This window comes from Thalassophryne amazonica, chromosome 16 (genome assembly GCF_902500255.1).
Source record: "Thalassophryne amazonica chromosome 16, fThaAma1.1, whole genome shotgun sequence".
In the NCBI taxonomy this organism is placed as follows: Eukaryota; Metazoa; Chordata; class Actinopteri; order Batrachoidiformes; family Batrachoididae; genus Thalassophryne; species Thalassophryne amazonica.
Window position 1 is genome coordinate 55,033,867 of NC_047118.1, and position 13,654 is coordinate 55,047,520.

A 13,654-nucleotide genomic window follows, 5' to 3' on the forward strand; every position below is an offset into this window, starting at 1 on the left:
ATTTATGTTGTAATATTTGTAATACCAAAGTTCTTTTTTTTTAAATGTTTCTGTCTAAGTTAATAAATAAATAATGTTGAACAGGTTAAAACACATTAATATTTGATGGGCATATAGCATTTGCTCTCTTCTCTGAAAATGACACACTGTATCTTTGAATTCTGTGAAGCAGGCAGTTTTTTTCTGTCATGACAGTTTTTCCCAAAATGTTTCAGTGGGATAGCATTATTATTATTATTATTATTATTATTATTATTATTATTATTATTATTTTAAACAACAATATAACGTCTAATTGCCGTATGAACAAGAGCTGAACCTGGACTGATTTGTCAGTTTTTCAGTCTCTGAGGCTCCTCCCCCTGCTCCTCCTCCCCTCTCACGCTCTCTCCTCTGACCCCTCCCCCTCACTCTCACCGTCTGTTTTCCTCCGACTTTTTTGGAAACAGGGAGCCTTTCAATTGTAAAATAAGATGTAAACGTCTGAGTATATTATCAGCATCTGCTGACACAGAACAACTCTGGATTATGAAGCATTTTTTTTCTGGAGGATTTTTTTCCCCTTTAAGTCAGAGCGGAGTCTGTCTTATACTCAATCTGCTCTGATCTCTGCTTTCAACATTCTGCGGCTTCACAGAAAACTGAAAGCAACTAACTGCTGTTCTGTCTGCTGTTTGTGCTTAGATACAAAGAAAATGAGAAATATATTTCTTATTTGTTTAATTATTTTGTTGAAATTGCAAAATAAAACAAAAGCACAACTCTATAAGCTTGAAATGGAATTGAATTGGTACATTTTTCAGCAACATTTCAGTTCATTTTTTTGAAAATCTGTGGTGGGCGGGACAACCAATTTGCAGGGCGGAAATTTGCAGTACTGGGTGGTATAGCCCGGCCGCCCCCGAAGCTATGGGCCACGATCACATAAGTTACCCGGCACAAAAATGGTCCTAGCTAGAACCTTATGATGCCTTCAAATGTCAAATGAGTCTACTGCCAGACAGGAGTAAAGAAACTAGTAAAGTAGACCTGCAAAATCAGAAAATATTCACATTTAAGTAGCTGAAATCAGACAATTTAACTATTTTTAAACAACAAACGCTCAAAATGAATAACAATTTATATTAATTCATAACCAATTAATCAATTATTCCAAAATAGAATATCAGAAGTCTTTGTATTTGGCGAATTTTAACGACCCTTCACAGCCCACCAGCTGCTCCCACTTAGTGAAGGCAGAGCAGCGGGCAGGGACCCAAAATTTGAGTCATCACTACACAGTGCTCCAGAGTACACAAACTGCACAAAGTACACAGTGTGTTCATTTGCTGGATGACAAGTCAGAGTTCTCTATTTAAAACCCTGTTCATCCCTTTGCAGATTGTGGGATGTGATAACGGATCACAAATCAGTTTACACAATGTTTTAAAGAGGGAAAAGTGAAATGATTCTAAGGATTCCCCCCACACATTCCAAACATTGGTCAGTTCACATCATTTCAGAGGTGCACACTGCCACCCAGTGTAATGAACTGAAAAAAGAAAAAAAAAAAATCTTTAATCCTCTTTATCACAGCACACTGATCAGCACACAGTGCACACTGCCTTTTATTTACTGCTGAATGTCATCAGGGTTGGATTTGTATACTGGCTGTAAAATTAGAATTCATCAGCCAAATGGTTCAACTCTGGCAAGCTGCAGCCATTGTGTATAGACTGTTTTCTATACAGGGATAATGTGGAAACAATTATTATTAAAACAAATTAAAAAATGTATTAAATAATGTGTTGTGTCCTATTAGAGCCTGACTAATAAATCAGCAAGCCAATGTAACTGGCTGATATGAGCTATTTTTATATAAATTGGTATGGGCAATTATCATAGGTGATAATTAAAAATAATTAGAAACAAATGGAGAGATGGAAAAAAATTAAAGTTTTTATTTACAGGGTGGGCCAATAAAATGTTACCACTTTTTGATCGTACACAAGTTTTTGAAATGAGAACTTATTTGAAAGTTTTATTTACAGACTTGTAACAGAAGCATCAAATTAACATTTGATACCAAAGATTTCCCACTTTGTCTCTTGTTTTCCACACAGTTCAATAACTCATGACATGTTCAATCCACGCTCCTCTTCTTTGGATTACAGCTGCAACACGCACATTGAAGTTTGTAATGACATTGCCACACATCTCAAGAGGGATTCTCCGGATTTCTTTTTCATTTTCAGGAATATTCCTGAAAATGAAAAAGAAATCTTTGTCATTTTGGAAATTGTAAGAATTTAAAAAAGTGGTAACATTTTATTGGCCCACCCTGTACACTCTTGTCACCTAGTAGAAAACGTTATGGTTGCCTGATGCAGGTCTCTGCCTCAAGAGATTAAAGCTATGTGTAAATTCTGAATATGGAAGTAAATGCCATGCCCATCCAATATTCATGTGTTTTTAACATTTTCAACATTATTTGTGACCTATGCATAACTTCAACTGATATGAAATGTAACAAAATAACTAAATATGAAATGTGAATTACGTTTACGTAAATTGGTCCAAGTTGTGGCTCTTATAATCGATGAAACAAACTCATTACAATTCTTTAATTATTTTATTTTATTGCGCTTTGCATAGGCCCACTGAGCCCTGTGACAGACTGCCATCCTGTCCAGGATGTACCCCGCCTCACACCCTATGAGTGCTGGGATAGGCTCCACCTCCCGTGACCCTTAATTGGAGTAAGCGGGTATAAAAAAAACAAACAAACAAACCACAATGGATGTATAAGCCCACTGAAGTCTAAGAAGGTCCCATCATATGGAAAAAATGACTCATTACTTCAGGCACTGAGGGGCCACTTTTGAAATATGAATCACTGTGTCATTAAAACAAACTGAATTTCAAATGGCATTATGTCATGTTATCTTGGTGAGGACTCATACAAATGCTACACAAAATGTCATACAAATGCCACACTAAACGTAAGTGTAAATGGAAATCATTGTTTATGCTATGTGTTCCTGGGGAAAAAAGAATATCGGCCAGTATAAGTCACACCTGTTAAAAAAGGCTGCTTGAAGACTAAAAACCAACATGCCTGTCCTTGTCCTCTGCTACCCTCTAGTGTCCATTCCTGCTTTTGGTTTATCTAAATTCAGGTTTTGGTCTCATGGTTTAATGCAGTTTTATTCTTTCAGCCCTTTATATAAGATTTCCTTGTGTTCTTGGTTCTTATTTTCTGTGTACTCTGTGTTACCTATGTAAACATGTATTTTTGCTTAATTTCTGGCATGTGTTTTGGTTCTTTCTGTTGTCCAGTTTTAGTTTATGTTTCCCTTGGTTCTTCTAGTATTTGTTCCTTGTACATTCTCAGCTATTTGATTTCCTTTTCAGCTCATGTATTTATTATTTCCCCGTGTCTTTGGTCCATTTCCTGCTTTATTTTGATGCCCCTGTTTCTATTGTGTGTGTATGGCTTTCTTCCTGTGTCTCATCCCATTAATCACCCTCACCTGTCTCCTATTTGTCATCGCCTCCCAATTATTTTAAACCCCTGTCTAAACACTTTGCTTGAATGTTTGTGTGTTAGTATCTTCTTTATGTCAGCTTGCTTTGGTTTTTAAAAATTATTATTGTTGTTGTATAAGATCTCCAGTTATTATCTTACTATGTTTTATGTGTTTTCTGAGTTTATGTGCTGTATTTGGACACTTTTGCCAGTTGACAGGTTTTTGTATTTTGTGACCTTGATCTGCCTCTGGGACAATCCTCCTGTCACCTCCCTCATGAACACTGTCGTCGTTAGCAGACTGATCACTTGTGCAAGACCTCTGACCTGTTCCTTACTGAGTCAATAAAGATGGTTTTGCAAATTTGTGTGATCTCAGCGTTGGTGTCTACATCGTCTAGAAACCATGATAAAGTTGCACTGCAGTATTATTTATAGCAAATATGGGATTTCTCCGGAATATAAGTTGTAGGATCTCCCAAATTTGTAGGAAAAAGAAACAGCATGTATACCCTGGAAAATATGGCAGTTGTACACCCGTAGGGTGGACTAAATGTGCAGTAGAAGGCATAGGCACAGCAAATATTTATATTATTTTATTATATCATATTTCGCAATGACTTAATAGAGTGTGCAGAAGAGGAGACAAATTTGGGAGTCCTCATACAAAAGAGTCTCAGTCCCAGCAAACATGTGGCAGCCACTGTGAAGACTGCGAACAGAGTACTCAGTATAATACGGAGGACCGATGAAGACAAAAGCAAGGAGAACATGCTCAGACTTTATAAGTCACTGGTCAGACCGCATTTGGAGTATTGTGTGCAGGCATGGAGACCTTACTTTCAGAAGGATATAGATAACATAGAGAAAGTGCAGCGCAGAGCCATAAAGATGATATGTAACTTCCAGGAAAAGGACTATGATACCAGACTTAGTGCAGCGGATAAGAGAATATTTAGAGGGGAATCCTGCACATGGTGATAAAAGCATCAAATTTGGCAGAAATACTCCTTAGACACTCCTCTTTTGAAAAAAAATGATTGGCCACTTGAATTTTCAATCGGTGGTCAGGTAGGGGTCAATTGAAGAATTACACAGAGGTCAAAATTAAAAGATGCTCCAGTTATATTGAAAAATATTCCACATTATTTACCTGATCATAAAGATTCCAAAAAGGTATAGTTTGGACTATCTGACTGAATTCTATGGTGTTTCAGGGTAAAAACAGCAAGAATGGTGACAAAGGTCAGTTTCATTTTGTACAGGGGTCAAAAGTTAAAGTTGCTCCAATTTTGGTAAAAAGTGATGCAAAGTACTAGTTGAGTTAACACGGTTTTAAAAAGGAATAGTTTGGACCATGTATCAACATTACTTATCACGTTATGGGGTAACATATGTCACATGTCATAGAATCCAATAGACGTAGACCTTGTTTGACCTTTACTTTGGAGACCAAGCTTTCAACACTATTCCATTTATTAATCCTATTCGCTCAACCCATAATTTGCATCACTTTTTACCAAAATTGGAGCAACTTTAATGTTTGACCCCTGTACAAAATGACACTGACCTTTGTCACCATTCGTGCTGTTTTTATCCCGTAACTCCATAGAATTCAGTCACAGATAGTCCAAACTATACCTTTTTGGAATCTTTATGATCAGGCAAATAATGTGGAATATTTTTCAGTATGATTGGAGCATCTTTTAATTTTGACCTCTGTGTAATTCTTCAATTGACCCCTACCTGACCACCGATTGAAAATTCAAGTGGCCAATCGTTTTTTCAAAAGAGGAGTGTCTAAGGAGTATTTCTGCCGAATTTGATGCTTTTATCACCATTTGCATGATTGTTTCACTTATCTGCTGCACTAACTGAAAGAGACAGGCCTGATATCATTAGGAATGAGGAGACTTAGAGCAGATCTAATTGAAGTGTTCAAGATTATTGTGAATGGACTGGAAGACATAGATCCAGATGTCTTGTTTGAATTTAGGAGAGGTCACCAAAGTACTAGGGGTGACTGTCACAAAAATGTTCAAGGAAAGGTCTAAGCTCCTTCTTAGAATGTACTTTTTCACACAACGCATTGTAGAAGAGTGGAACAGTTTACCAGACAGAGCCACATGTGCCACATCAGTAAATGACTTTAAGAGTCAGATCGATCCGTTATTCAGGAAGAGGAGGGGGCTTTGCATAAGTCAGCGCAGACTTCCTGCCCCTGTATTGACTGCCGTACGAGACGACAACTTCATCTACGAGGTGTAGTGTCGATGGTGGATTCAAGGTAAATTCAAATCGAGAGAATGAAAAATAGAGATGCTATATACAATATAAGCAGGATATAAATACAAATATAGAGAAGGTAGAATTTATTATTTACTACTGCAGTGCCCATAAGACATTTGTATTCCCATAGAAAATTGGGAGTTACAAAATTTAATTAAAAAGACTATCACCAGATCAATACCGCATAATAATACCAAATACCATCACCGGACCACATGAATTCTAAATAAAGTGTTGTGAAATGCAGCACTTTCAAATGCTACCAGTTGTAATATAACTTGAACTTGAACTTATTTATTTTGGCACACAACTCGACAATAACAAAAACTGATACACAAACCTGCACAGTACTATAATTTCCCTCAAAATATTTTATTTTCCAAACTATATCTTGCCATTTTTGAATGATTTATCTATTAAAGAGTAAAAACTGAAGGAAATCAACAAAAAGATGTTTCTGTAGGAAGAATTTTAGCCATAAGGTCAAGTGGGGGGGGGGGGGGGGGGTTGGCTTTTTAAACAGCTGAAAGACACCAAACTCATCGAGATGATTTAGTACTACTATGACAGACTGATGCAGAAGGTGGCAGCAAAGCAACAATAAGGATGATGGCTGCCATTAAACACCATAGAAGAAGAAAGGGTGCACTTGATTTACTCCACAGGGTCACGTTTTGAGAGGAGTGTGTTTTGTATCCAGATAAAGCCATAAAATATACATATGTATTAGCGGTTTTATATGATGAAATAAACGAAACATGGAAACAATTTTTGACGGAAATCCGTAAACACATGCAGGTTTTGCAGAGACGCCACGGAAGGGGCCATCTTGGAAGTACTAATGTTAAAATGTCAAAATAAAGGTTGAATGTCAGAATAAAGGTTTTAAACATTAATCCACAAAATTTTCCTAATAAAGGATGCACATCATCATGCCATGCGCACGCATATACAAGGTCTGTCAATAACGTAACGGTCCTTTTAATTTTTTTTCAAAAACTATATGGATTTGAATCACGTGCAATTACGTCAGCCAACCTTGAACCCTCGTGCGCATGCGTGAGTTTTTTCACGCCTGTCGGTTGCGTCATTCGCCTGTGGGCAGGCTTTGAGTGAGGAGTGGTCCAGCCCTCTTGTCTTTTTTTTCATTGTTCAGGAATGGCTCAGAGACTGGCGCTTTGCTTTATCAAAATTTTTCAGAAACTGTGAGGCACATCGAAGTGGACACCATTCGAGAAATTCAGACGGTTTTCGGTGAAAATTTTAACGGCTGATGAGAGATTATGGAGTGTTACTGTCGCTTTAAGGACTCCCCACGGAGCCGCAGGGCGCACCGCGCTCCGAGCCGCTGTCACCAGCCTGTTTCAAGCTGAAAACTTCCAAATTTAAGCCTCTGTTGACCCAGGATGTCGTGAGAGAACAGAGAAGTTTCAGAAGAGCTCGGGATCAGCAGTTTATCCAGACATTCCACTGTTAAAGGAGATTTTGTAATGAAAGACGTGCGGATGGAGGTGTTTTGCTGTGGCGCCGCGCGATGAGCGGCTGGGTGCCGACGCGCGAATCCGTCCGCACGTCTTTCATTACAAAATCTCCTTTAACAGTGGAATGTCCGGATAAACTGCTGATCCTGAGCTCTTCTGAGACTTCTCTGTTCTCTCACGACATCCTGGGTCAACAGAGGCTTAAATTTGGAAGTTTTCAGCTCGAAACAGGCTGACGACAGCGGCTCGGGGCACGGTGCGCCCTCCGGCTCTGTGGGCAGTCCTTAAAGTGACAGTAACACTCCATAATCTCTCATCAGCCGTTAAAATTTTCACCGAAAACCAGCTGAATTTCTCGAATGGTGTCCACTTCGATGTGCCTCACAGTTTCTAAAAAAATTTTGATGAAGCAAAGCGGCAGTCTCTGAGCTATTCCTGAACAATGAAAAAAAAGACGAGAGGGGTGGACCAGTGCTCACTCAAAGCCTGCCCACAGGCGAATGACGCAACCGACAGGCGTGGAAAAACTCACGCATGCGCACGAGGGTTCAAGGTTGGCTGATGTAATCACACGTGATTCAAATCCATATAGTTTTTGAAAAAAATAAAAAGGACCATTACTTTATTGACAGACCTCGTACGAAAGCTGAGGTTGATCTGACAAACAGTCAGAGAGATATGCGAGCCACACACACACACAGATGTTTCTTGCTTTATAGATCGATATAGCAAATTAATTTTAAACCTAATCAGATGAATACATAAATAAAAGTTTTTAATACATTGCTTTTTTTTTAAGCTCACCTCCTTTTTTATGCTTAGGGTTACCACAGTAGATCTATGGGTGGCTTCGAACCGGCAACCTGCTAATGCAATAATGCTATAGCCACTTACTCTTCTCATCTGCAACTTAGTTCTCAAAGCCAGATATTTATATATTTTATTTATTTTCATCAAGAGTTTGGAAAATCATATACAAAGAAAAACAACAACAACAAAAAAATCTATCAAGAATAAACATTCTAAAACATTTGACCAGATGGATGCATGTTGGTGACCAAGCATTCTGAAACATTTCTCTATTAATTACGTCACATATCCATAAATGTAAACAGTACACTAGAACTTTTACAGGTGGGAGTACTTCCAGGGTAATAACTGCTAACAAAAGTAGTATTCGGAGTGTATTCCTTTTGCAGATGTCTGAACCACTCTATCTCACAACGCTAAACACAATAAATACAGTCTCACAATCCCTCAAAATTAGTTTTTCATCTCAAAATGGCCAATATTTCACAAAACGTCATAAAAAACACATTTCCAGTTATCCTGATAATAAACAGTCTCTGTGGCAGAGGTAAACATGTACAGGAATCAACTCTGATTTCATGTTACTTCGTGAGGCGGTCAACATTTAAACCCTTTGTGATCTGACCAGTTTCAGGATTGAGCTGAATTAGTCCGTCTGTCATTTAAAAATCTGTAGCTCACCTTTTGCACTATTTTAGGCTAAACTCATGCTTATTGATCATTGGATTGGGTAAATTATTTTAAAAAACAAGTTCAAATTTGGGCAGTTTTCGGTTGTGGAATTTGATAATCAGTTTTTTGCTTCAAGATTCAAGTCTGTTGGATTACCAGATCTTCTACAAACTGTACACTGATATCTCCACATTGCCATCTTGGCTGAACTGACTCTTATGTGACCTAGACTGAAGTGCATCCATTTCAATAATGACTTCATATATATGTGGCCCAGGAAAGGGAAGTCTGGGGTCCCCTGCTGGAGTTGTTGCCCACGCAAACAGATCCCGGATATATATATATATATATATATATATATATATATATATATATATATATATATATATATATATATATATATATATATATATATATATATATATATATATATATATAATGTCACTCCAGCACCTTTTCAGGCAACCAATCAGATGGACCAAAACCTTTCACCCTCACAGAAGCGGCAAAATTTGTTTTTTTGTCTACAGTCAGCTGATTTGTCAAACAAAATCTATCACAATAGAGACAAAAGTAAAACTCATAAATGATAGCAAATTGGACATATGCTATGTTCCTGCTGAGGGTGAGTACTTTTTAATCACCATACATTATAAGCTAGTTAGCAGCTGCTTAATCTTGTCATTGAAACAAATCCAAAGTGCAAAAAGAAATGCTACAGTTGTATGCAAAAGTCCTTACACAGGTGAATTCAATCATGAGAAAGGGTATTTAAGGTGGCCATTTGCAAATGTTTCCCCTCTTTGCATCTCTTCTAATGAGTGGCAACATGGGAGCCCTTTCTGCTAAAGCACATTTGGACAAGCCACCTTCATTTTGGAATAAGGTGCTGTGGACTGATGAAACTATAACTGACTTGTCTGGACATAACAAGGGGCGGTATGCATGGCTGAAAAAGAACACAGCATTCCAAAACAAAACCGCTTGCTACCTACAGTAAAATTTGGAGGTGGTTCCAGCATGCTGTGTGGCTGTGTGGCCAGTGCAAGTACTGGGAATCTTGTTAAAGTTGAGGGTCACATGGATTCCAGTCAATATCAGCAGATTCTTGAGAACAATGTTCATGAATCAGTGACAAAGATGAAGTTGCACCGGGGCTGGATCTTTCAACAAGACAACGACCCCAAACACTGCTCAAAATCTACCAAGGCATTCATGCAGAGGAACAAGCACAATGTTCTGGAATGACCATCTCAGTCTCCAGAGACTGAATACTGTGGTGTGATTTTAAGCTGGCTGTCTATGCTCGAAAACCAACAAACCTGAGATATTTTGTAAAGAAGAATGGCCCAAAATACCTTCAACCAGAATCCAGACTCTCATTGGAAGCTATATGAAGCGTTTAGAGGCTGTTATTTCTGCAAAAGGAGGATGTATAGTAGTGTTCAGAATAATGTAGTGCTATCCCAGACAGCAAACAGATCTGGGCCAGATGTAGTCCAACATCTGGTACCAATCCTGAAAACAGATCCGGTCCAGACAGTTTTTGCACCCTGGCCCAGATCCGGCACGGCTCCGCTTTACAGTTCTGGAACAGATCCGGACCAGATCTGAACTGGATCCGCAAAACACCAACCGTTTACAGACCATATCTGGCACAGATCTGGGACAGATGTGGTCTGCATCACAGCACCGTGGCAGGAACATGGGGCATAACGATAAGCAATTTTATCTGCACTCGGTAGAAACTATCCATTAGTGGTTGTAAACTCTGTATTCTGTAATCATGATCGTCACTGAGGCTTTTTTAGATGCTTATTGCAAAGTGGTTTGTTTCTTTACGACAGTCACATTTTATAAGTCCAGGGACACTGATCTGTGTGTTATAGATACAAATCAGTTTCCTCACATCCACGGAACTTACCCCTGTAAAACTTGTTCCTGCCAAGGTGCTGTGATGCGGTCCACATCTGCCCCAGAGCCGTGCCAGATATGGTCTGTAAATGGTTGGTCTTTTGCGGATCCAGTTCAGCTCTGGTCCGGATCTGTTGCAGAACTGTAAAGCGGAGCCATGCCGGATCTGGGCCAGGGTGCAAAAACTGTCTGGACCGGATCTGTTTTCAGGATTGGTACCAGATGTTGGACTACATCTGGCCCGGATCTATTTGCTGTCTGGGATGTGACTAAAAAGATTAATCCAGGTTTTGAGTATATCTCTTATTGTTACATGGGAAACAAGGTACCAGAAGATTCAGTAAATTCTCACAAATCCAACAAGACCAAGCATTCATGATATGCACACTCTTAAGGCTATGAAATTAGGCTATTAGTAAAAAAAGTAGAAAAGGCGGTGTTCACAATAATAGTAGCATCTGCTGTTGACGCTACAAACTCAAAACTGTTATGTTCAAACTGCTTTTTTAGCAATCCTTGAATCACTAAACTAGTATTTAGTTGTATAACCACAGTTTTTCATGATTTCTTTACATCTGCAAGGCATGGAGTCAGCCAACTTGTGGCACCTTTCAGCTGTTATTCCAGTTCAAGATTCTTTAACAACATTCCACAATTCATTCACATTTCTTGGTTTTGCTTCAGAAAAAGCTTTTTTGGTGTCACCCCACAAGTTCTCAATTGGATTTAGGTCCGGGGATTGGGCAGGTCACTCCAAAACATTAATTTTGTTGGTTTGGAACCAAGATTTTGCTCATTTACTAGTGTGCTTGGGGTCACTGTCTTGTTGAAACACCCATTTCAAGGGCATGTCCTCTTCAGCATAAGGCAACATGACCTCTTCAAGTATTATGACATATCCAAACTGATCCATGATACCTGGTATGCGATATATAGGCCCAACACCATAGTAGGAGAAACATGCCCATATCATGATGCTTGCACCACCATGCTTCACTGTCTTCACTGTGAACTGTGGCTTGAATTCAGAGTTTGGGGGTCATCTCACAAACTGTCTGCGGCCCTTGGACCCAAAAAGAACAATTTTACTCTCATCAATCCACAAAATATTCCTCCATTTCTCTTTAGACCAGTTGATGTGTTCTTTGGCAAATTGTAACCTCTTCTGCACATGTCTTTTATTTAACAGAGGGACTTTGCAGGGGATTCTCGCAAACAAATTAGCTTCACACAGGCGTCTTCTAACTGTCACAGCACTTACAGGTAACTCCAGACTGTCTTTGATCATCCTGGAGCTGATCAATGGGTGAGCCTTTGCCATTCTGGTTATTCTTCTATCCATTTTGATGGATGTTTTCCATTTTCTTCCACGCGTCTCTGTTTTTTTGTCCATTTTAAAGCATTGAAGATCATTGTAGATGAACAGCCTATAATTTTTTGCACCTGCGTATAAGTTTTCCCCTCTCCAATCAACTTTTTAATCAAACTACGCTGTTCTTCTGAACAATGTCTTGAACATCCCACTTTCCTCAGGCTTTCAAAGAGAAAAGCATGTTCAACAGGTGCTGGCTTCATCCTTAAGTAGGGGACACCTGATTCACACCTGTTTGTTACACAAAATTGACTAACGCACTGCCTGAATCCACAGTACTATTATTGTGAACACCCCCTTTTCTACTTTTTTTTTTTACTAATAGCCCAATTTCATAGCCTTAAGAGTGTGCATATCATGAATGCTTGGTCTTGTTGGATTTGTGAGAATCTACTGAATCTACTGGTACCTTGTTTCCCATGTAACAATAACAAATATACTCAAAACCTGGATTAATCTTTTTAGTCACATAGCACTACTATTATTCTGAACACTACTGTACTAAATATTGATCTATTTTTTTCTGTTGGGGTGCCCAAATTTATGCACCTGCCTAATTTTGTTTAACGAATTATTGCACCCTTTCTATAAATCCTAGGAACTTCATTCCACTTCTCAAATGTCACTGTGTTTGCTATATGATATATTTAACTGAAATTGCTGATCCAAACAACCAATGATTTATAAAAGAAAATCATGGAAATCATCATGGTCGTCCAAAGTTTTGCATACAACTGTATATGGACGTGGGGCCTTAGAATGGCTATAGCAGATGGCCACTACACAGAATCTGGTCTACTTAAGAGTTTTAAATTTTATCTGGCATCAGTGTGCCTGTTCGTGAAATGGGAACATTCTAGACCTTATTCGTGTTTAGTGTTTTGATTGGTCACACTTGTTTTGAGGACCGATTTAAAGGCTCCAACTAACATAAAACAATTTGCCTCATTATAACCTGGACAAAATGTACCCCTTTGTTCTTCTTCCCACCAACTGATAACAGAATCTCATTGGTTATGTTCTGATGTGTCTGAAACATCAAACATGATGTCTTTTTGCAGTGTAATAAATTTTAAATTTATATTTGACCAGGTTAGTCCCATTGAGATCAAGATGTGTTTTACAAGAGAGACCTGGTGAATTTTTTTTAAACATTTAATATTTTAATTTTTTGTTTGTTTGTTTTCTTGTATAACAGAATGGATCCATGTGGGTCCAACATACTGATCTCAGTTCAGCTGATGGAGCTGAAACCAAATTTCCACTGTCCCTGTACTTCTAGCTATAAAGCTAAATGAGGCTTGCGATCCAGCCTGTCCTGATCTCTACATTTTATACCCATAGATCAAAAACAGGATTAATCTTGTGAATGAGGTGAAATAGCACTATTTTAAGATTTGCACTTAAGCACATTTTCTTCAGTGCCACATTTTTTGAAAGTGGCATCTCGGTTAAAATATTCAAATAAGTGTTTTGATTTCACTCAATTGGGATTCCATTCTTAAATATTTCAGAACAAGCTGACCTTTGCCAACAATGAGAGGGCAGTATGTATTAAAGCCCCAAAGTAGAACCTTTCTGACAGACTACTGTAAAAATATAGTCTTA